Raw genomic sequence first — 8,656 nt, 5'->3', positions numbered from 1 at the left:
GGCCACAAAGGCAGACTGGCAGAGCCATTGCTTCGAGTGCGTGATCTGTTCAATCCTGTTACCATATCTATTGCAAATCAACATTGTCGCACACAGAAAGAAGCTCATGCAGGCACAATCCTTGCAAACCTAAATCAATGCAAGATAAAAACTGCATCTTGGCCGACTGAAGTGACTTCAGTGTTCCTATATATTTCTTGGTCCTTTTCTTCTAAAGGAAATATCATGTGACATCAAAAGACACTCATGCGAACACCAACTCTACATGGTGTTCAATGCCTTTACGACATATCATGGCCTTTTGAATGCAAGCATGCTGAAGCGGAGGATCTCAATGAGCTTGAGAACTAATGAGTTTCATGCTCCAACAATTTGATCAAAACATGAAATGCATCTAAAACAATTTGAACACTGCTTCCATGAACAGCAAGAGCAAGAATACAGCAGGCAAATGCACACGTATGCTTCCTCAGTGGTCACTGGGCACACTGGAACCACACGAGTACGAGTGGTACAAACACAAAAGTTCAGACGAGCAGTACATGGCACGAGAGTACCACATCGCTGCCAAGCAAAGCAATTAAGTTCTGAATAATCAAGAAAATGTGGACAACCAGCAGCACCAATCCATCTTTACTTGTCAAAATTGGAACCTGTGTACAAGCATGAGAAAGAGTGGTCAGTCGGCTGCTCTGATATTACTGGGGTTTTTTCAGTTGATTGGCAGATGACACTGGGATTAAGACAAACTGCCATTACTGCACGAGAACTTGTTCGAAATGTTATATTTCCTAAGTGCATGAAGATGAACTTTCTCGGTGTGAGAATATAAGCATGCAAAAGAACTGTGTTAAATAGCAAGTCGTAAACCATCATCTCCTTCCACTAGAACTCTACGTAAACATCGGCACACGCACACATAAATAAAAGGAAACATGGACCTAGAACATTTAGCAAAATTTGTAACAAAAAAAAATGGAACGTACCAAGGTGTGAATGCTGCTGCCTTGTCCGTGTATCCCTCCTGGGCTCTGAATCTCCTTTATCATTTATATGAACTAGAGACAGCCAGCTTGTAATCTCTCCATGTATGTCCTGGAGGTCAGACAGATCTTTTTTCACACCAGTTATGGAAGCAAACTCACTCTTTATTAGTGAAACTAGCTTGTCTCCTGCAACCTTCAACAGTCCAGATGCTAAAGCAGCCTCCATTCCACTCATATTTGAAAGACTATCATGCTGAATCCCTGTGAATGAAATTGCAAATGAACAAATGTTTCTTTTTTGAGTTTTATAAGCCAACACTAATGTTACAATAATTATTCTTAATAATTTAACGATAGTGGACAGTAAACTTAACTCCTGATTTCGATACCTGTTTTTTGTATATTCAAAATGAACAGATAAATGCTGATTATACTTTTTTGGGGGAGCATTCATCATATGCGGTAAGGGAAAAACAAAATGAAAAGTTTGTCTTAGGTTTGCTGTGTTGCCCCCTTGTATTATGAATCACATGGAGCATGCATCTGAGAGGATTCAGCAAAACAGATCTACTAAATGGATGGCGGTTTATTAAAAGAATGGATGACTAACTAGCATACCAATTACCTCTTCAGAAGTGTAGAGCAGCAACAACGGCAGTCTGGAACTTGTGAACGATTGCCTGCTAAGGAAGGGCTTGATCAGTTTATCTGTATGTGAGGTGCAAAGTCAGAACAGAACTCAAAGTTAACCAGAAGATCAGAGAGGAAGGGAGGGATATGCATAACTAACTAGTAGACATTGAGTTGCACTTGGATCAGGCCGAGCAACTGAGCAATTACCTCGAGTTGCAGCTAGGATCAGCTGCTTCCTCCACCTACTCCATCACCTAATGTGGTTCTGGCTCTCGTCCAAATCAGTGAGGTTTAGGGGGCAGCGCAGGATGCACAGCCGCAGATCTAACTAAGGAATGCGCTGCAGCTTAGCTAGATGGCAGCGCGATCACTGCTGCTTTTGGTAGCTCCGTACCAATGCTTATCTCTTAATGCCCGCATCACAGCTATTGTTTCTCTATTAAATTAGCAAGTGCCATCCAGTCAGCAACTATGCTTATTGAGTAGAATAAAGAAAGAAATGGCACAAACCAATAAAGAAAGAAATGGCACAAACCAATGTACCAGGAAACTTCCCTGGCAAACAACAAAAGTCAAGGAGCTGCAAATAGAAATGCCACAAATTGTTGACATCAGCAACTACCATAGAACAAGTGGGATTTCCCTGTCAAAGACAATTGAAAACTTAATTAGCCGAATAAATTCGTGGCGTGCAATTTGCAATTAGAGAACTGAATGGCAATGCAAAGCGGGCAGAAAGTTCTCACTGACCGATCCAAATGCGTGAACACTGAACGAGCTACCTGTGTTAGTGCATTCCATGCTAGCTAAGTAGTGCTGGCCCAGCAGATCAACAACCGGAATGACTTAAATAGACACGAAATGGAAAGAGTGAGTACATGATGTCTCTGGAAATATGAGGAAAAAGGAGTTCAATCCTCATCACGGTCCTGGAGTTAAGCAAACAATCTGGCATGGAACAATTACCTCCGCACATAGGGTGTTCGATAAATTTGTGGAACTGGAATAGAAATCTACAATTGCAATGGAAAGCTACGTTGCCTACAATAATGTTAGTAAGAAAGAGACATGCATCAAATCCTACAGACTCCAGTTTAAAATAATGGCAAATGAAGGCACGGCGAAACTTCCTAACTAAACAAAATTGAAAAACAAGCCATCAGAAGGAACTATCTTCTGTTTGTACATGCTCTAATATACCTCCCAGGCCTGATGGTTGCCTCCACGACTAGAGCACTCCTTTTTTTCTGGTTGCAATAGGAAAAAAGGGTAGTGGATGATGACGACAATTTACTTATTTAATTTGTTCCAACGATAAGCTTGCATTTACTTAACGATCAATCTCCATTTTAGCTGGCTTTTGTTTACCAGACGATTTGTTTCTGAAAACCGATGTTGAAAATCATAATCTACATGCCGGATAAATTAGATCATTTTGCACACCTGTTATGGCAGCAAACTCACTCTATCAGTAAACCTAGCTAGTCACCTGCAATCTTCAACAGCTCAAACGCTAAACCAACTTTGCATCCTGTTCGTACTTCAAAAAGCATGTTGCCGAATGTTCATGAAATGGCGAAACAAATCATTGTACCGAGGGTGTGTTCGTTTCCTAGGGTCTAAAGTTTAGAGGGATCACATCAAAGAGAATCTTGTCATTTAGAAGTATTAAATAAAATCTAATTACAAAACTAATTGCAGAACCCTAGGGCTAATTCACGAGACGAATCTAATGAGGTATATTAGTCCATGATTAGCGGATGACTACTGTAGCATCACTGTGGCAAATTATGGATTAATTAGGCTCATTAAATTTGTCTCGCGAATTAGCATCCATCTGTGCAAAAAGTTTTGTAATTAGACTTTATTTAATACTTCTAAATGACAAGATTCTGTTTGATGTGATGGGTCTAAAATTTAGAGGGTAGGAAACGAACACACCCTGAGTTGTAGAAAGGAAAAACTAATTGGGCGGCAGCACAAAAGTTGCAACAATAGTTGTCAACTCAGGAACCAAATAGTATGATAAAAGACCAGAAAACTACAAACTCAAACGAGGTTTCCATAGGTTATACTTCGTATACTCGGAAACAGATAAATATGGTGATATCTCTTTCTTGTGAAACTACTGTAATGATGATAGTTGAAGGCCTGTAAGAATAACTTCGATCACATGTTACCTCTCTGGAAGGCCGCCGGAGCAGCAACAACGGTAGTATGACAGTTGTGCTGGATCAGAGCAATCCTCCGAGCAGCATGGACTGGGAGAAAAGCGTGCCGACGCAATCCTCGCTTGTCATTTGTGGGCATTCCGTCGAACAGGTGGTGTGGCGCCACGGAGGATTGCTGCCAGCAGGTGCAGAGAGTACAATACCAGATGCGAAGGAACATCTGCGGAAGAGAGAAGAGACCTCTCGACTTTTCGGCACGCCATACTCGTCGGGTGCATCGGCGCTCCTTTCGCGTGTGGACACCGACGCCGGGATCAGGAGGCCGCCATTGTACGCGCCGGGGTGCCTGAGAGCCTGAGACCTGACGAGGAAGCAAATGTTAAGCTGGGCCAGATTGTGTCAGAAATAAGTTGACTGGGCTACTTAAATATCAGGCCCATGTCAGAAACAAGTATAGGCCAGAATGCAGTTGCATCGGTGCATTCTCTCTCTCTCTCTCTCTCTCTGCAATCTGCCTAGATACTGTAGCATCAGTTTCCGTGCGCATGCCGTTTTGGGCATTGCGTCGAGCCGGCGGTGGACGCCATTGCCGACTGCAGGTGCCGTCAAGCAATGCAAGAAGCAAAGCAGCTCCGACAGAGAAACAGGGGTGCACGAAGGAGCAACACATGGGAGGGGAGGACGCATTGCGTTTCGAGGGAGGTTGTAATAAGCAGCATAGTTCGCTGAACCACTAAGGCAGCGCGACATTATCTTAAACTGAAATTATATCATTATTGGTATAAAAACCGACGTTCATCTCATTGCAAACCATTCTATTTATGTATGTAGCTGTGATATTTAAAAGTCCTGCCGCTACTTTATCATTTTTATACATCTACCTAATACTGAAAAGAATTACCTACATATATATAGTTGTTGGTGGACAAGGTATGTTTCCTGTATTCACAAATTTGCATTTAATTTCTAACCATAAGCCACAAAAGATGCTATTTGGTTTTACCCATTTTTTCCATAAACTCAATCAAGATTATACGTGTACACACAGCCTATTTCTTCATATCTGCTCTCAAAACAGCCAATAGGTCTCGTGCAGGTGCACGGGTTGCCTTGGTGGACTAGCTGTACAATAGTTCACATACTAAACCAAGCAACAAAAAACTTCTTTCAGGGAAAAATATGACACACTATCGAGACAGTTGCAGACTCATTTCACCCACAACCACCAATAATATCTCATGCAAATTCAATTTTCACTTCCTATTGTGATAAATGGACACTCACCTAGCTAGTTTTAAGTGCAAGAATCAGTTACAAATTGTACACGCACGTCAGTTGACCGACCTCAGAGTATTAGCTATTGTTGTAGAACGGAATGATGGTGTAGACAGTCTGCAGTAGGCCGGGTAGCGACGAGCAGGATGATGGCAGCCGCGAGGGAGATGAACACCCAGGGGTTGAACTGCACAGAGTTTTATTTGGTGATTCAGGATGCAGAGTTGCAGGAGGTAGGAGGTGCAGCTTAGCTAGCTAGATGGCAGAAGGACCCTGTTTTGTGTTTTGGTAGCTACAGCTCAGTGCTTCCCCATCATCTGGAATACTGGATGGCGACGGACAGGCATGGTCATGGACTTCCAGAGGCACAGGCATCAGCGGGTCAGCTCGATTGACACGACCCTCGCTCTTGGCAGCCATCCACTCGCCGATGTCGCTCTCCGGCTCTTCGCACTGGCCGGCCGCCGCCGACCAGGAACAGAAACGCCACCATTTGGATTGCTTGAGACAGCAAGGAGAACGTCAAGTCGTTAACCACCTGAATTATAGAATTAGTAAGACAGACGGCCATATTAGCATGTGCATCCACGTACTAAGAACAGAGTCCATCGGTGCCCAGAAAGTCTTCTTCGAGGCAGCGAAACAGCATATGTCTCTAGAAAATTAAGACCACATTAGGAGGCCCACTACCAGAAAACGAAATTTTCGTGAGAGTGAAAAACCGTCACAAAAACTATGAATCCCGCCACAAAATTGTTCCGTGGCGGCTGCCAGTCACGCAATAACCCTCATGAATCTAACGCCACGAAAATTGAGTTTTCATGCGGGGTCAATCGTCACGTATCTTTTTCATGGTGGCCAGCCACCTCCACGGAAAAGGAGCACTATCAGGTTTATCAAATCCTAATCATGACGGGTAAAAATCACGAAAACACGATATGAAAATGATTCATGATGGTCCGGCGCATGGTGGCTGCGGACTAAGGTTCCTCCACCAGATCCGGCTTCCCCTCCCTCAGATCTCCCCCTCTGGTGGTATGGTGGCGTGCCTTCTCCAAAGCCGTGGCCGCTGGTTTTGGTCGCTTCTGCCGATCTGCCACCATGGGCTGTAGTGCTGGTTCTCAGACATACGTTGGAGGTGTACATGCCGCCACGGCCAATGGCCCACTCTACGATCTAGCATGGCCACCATTTCCATCAACCCCGATAGTGGATGATGGTGCTGCTGAGCAGGTGTTCCAGGCGAAAGCTCTTCCCAGCAGTGTGTCAGTGTCGACAATGACAGCATTTTTGGGCGTCGTTTCCCTCTGGGGTGTTGTCATGGTGAAGCTTGCAACTATCGGTGGATCTCTGGGTGAAAACTCAATTCCAGCTTGCCGGATGAGGCGGCGATAGCATCTTCAATGTCGTTCTCTTCTTGAAGCGTTGCTTTGGAGGTTCTTAGGTCTGATTTTGTTACTTTAGCGGCATCGGGCGATTCAGATATCAAGTTTGTAAGAAGACGATAGATGTGATGGTCTTTTGCTGCATAAAAACTTTGCAAGGATGAAACGGGAGCAAAGAAGAAAATTGAAGTTTAGCCTTCTAGTTTTCTTTTCTTTATTTTAGAGTGTTCTTTCTTATAATTTGAGATCCTCATTTGAGGTTAGACTTAAAAACTCTTGTAACTATTAGCTATGTATCCAAGCTATATATATCCATCAGATGGATACAGAGGCCGGTTTATCCTTTATTAAAAAAAATGCGTGAAAAGACCTATGGTCGCAGTTACTGTAGGGACAAATCATTTTCTAGCCGGTGGTGGTGGACAATGAACACCGCCAATCACTACTGCACACCTATCATGATAGATCCATTGGATGCCGCTCCGATCAGAAAAGTAAAGGAAACATCATCTCTGCATACACACCTTCCTGCAAGAAAAACAATCGCAGCTACCGTGTAGTTCCTCCTCTAAAGTTGTGATCTTCCATTGTCTCTTTCATGTACTATTCGCGCAGAGAGAGAGAGAGAGAGAGGGAGAGAGAACAGACAAGACAAGATGGGACGATGCCTGAAGAGCTACAACACGTTTCTGGAGTTGACGCCCCGTGGACTACCGGAGACGACTTGGAGCTCTTGCATAATTGGAGCAGCAAGAGCAGTGGACAAGTGAGCGAAATTGCGCACCACAAACTGGAGAAGCATGCTTGGAAATGGCCTGATGCTAGAAAATATTCAGATTGCACTCGAGCTCCCACATGTCCCAAGCACATGTCTTTCAACATTATATATACAATTTTTTAAGATTTTAAATTCCAAATAAAACCTAAACTTTTTGGAATGCAATTTTAGGCTATCTTGATTATAAAAAAAATCTCTAGTCTCAGCTATCTCTCATCCCATAACAACCTAAACTTGGTTTAAAGATATAGGTAGATATCACTACTTATGCCAATAATTCAAGGCTTTCAAGCTAGCTAGATAGATAGGGTCAATCACCTTTAGATAGATAGATAGATAGATAGATAGACAGACAGACAGACAGACAGACACGGAGAAACTGCATCCAGTGTCCTGCATGATAAATGTGTGACCTCAATCAACACATGAGGCTAAACCAACAAGAACGCAAGAAAAAAGATGGACGGGAGCGCTACACTCTGTTTTCTCGCAGTGCTCGCACTGCTTGGAAGCTGTACTCATGCAGGTACGTTCTGTCTCCCTCCCTCTCTTCTCTTTCTAAAATAGAAAAAAGGATGAATCCCCTACATATTAGATATAAAATTGTGCTTGTTTGTTTCCGACTTCTACTTCAAGCCTTTCATTTGCCTTTTTTTTGTTGCGAGGAATACAAAATCTCGCAACATTTGTGAACTCCGATTTAATTACTCTATCTAGTCTGCAATTTTATATATTCCGGTAGTCTGTATTTCATTTTTCACGTCAGTGGGGTTGCATTGCATCGGAAATCATAAAAAATAATTTCTAACAACATTTTTTTAATTTCCTGATGAAGTTATGTGTTCTTTTACAGAGCACTGCGAATATCACCGCATTAAGATGGCTGCCTGCAAACGCTCGAGTTGTAACGAGAGCTGCCACCTTCAGTATTCAAACAAGCGTATAACCGATGCCTACTGCACCGGCAAGTGGTTCGATAGTTACTGCAACTGTATGGTCTGTGACTACAAATGAAAGAGGCGTAAAAAAATTCATGTGCTGACGGATCAAACACATGCATAATAAGTCTAAATAACCGTCTTTGACGGTATCAATGTCTCCATCCAGGAAGCATATGGAAATGAGTGAAATGTAACATGTAGTGAGCTGGTGCCAATTTTCCATAATGAAAATAATACATCCATTAGTGTTTAAAAGATTTAATTTTTATATGGTCATTTCTTCACAACCACCGACGTCGGTGCTGCCTGTCCTCTGCATTTTTCTCCTCAGTAACCTGCAACTTCATTGAAATGTTAATTCATGTCAAGTGATCCTCTTAACCCTGCAACTGCTTCACAATACACCTAGTGAACATAATTATTTTTGCAATAGATTGAAAATCTACTACATATACTAAAGCTTAAAGATTTTGATGTGTCTCAAGGA

The 8,656-nt window shown here is 42.7% G+C and overlaps 1 long non-coding RNA gene across 3 annotated transcripts; it reads right to left on the bottom strand.

The window, feature by feature from the left end:
- Positions 1–391: 391 nt before the first annotated feature.
- On the bottom strand, positions 392–4,505 carry LOC112902205. Of its 3 annotated transcripts, XR_003230516.1 has the most exons (8): positions 3,800–4,502; positions 2,586–2,632; positions 2,370–2,435; positions 2,163–2,262; positions 1,827–2,055; positions 1,612–1,694; positions 987–1,247; positions 392–653 (listed from the first exon to the last, which is right to left on the bottom strand). It is a non-coding gene; the product is annotated as an uncharacterized LOC112902205 (long non-coding RNA). The 3 variants fall into 3 exon arrangements; XR_003230517.1 differs by having other exon boundaries at positions 1,612–1,666; positions 1,827–2,262; positions 3,800–4,505; XR_003230515.1 differs by having other exon boundaries at positions 1,827–2,262; positions 3,800–4,503.
- Between the last annotated feature and the right edge of the window lie 4,151 nt (positions 4,506–8,656).

The sequence above is a fragment of the Panicum hallii genome, chromosome 8, assembly GCF_002211085.1.
Source record: "Panicum hallii strain FIL2 chromosome 8, PHallii_v3.1, whole genome shotgun sequence".
NCBI classification, from domain to species: domain Eukaryota; kingdom Viridiplantae; phylum Streptophyta; class Magnoliopsida; order Poales; family Poaceae; genus Panicum; species Panicum hallii.
The sequence above is the reverse complement of the archived record's forward strand: the minus strand, read 5'-3'. Positions and strand labels throughout refer to the sequence as shown.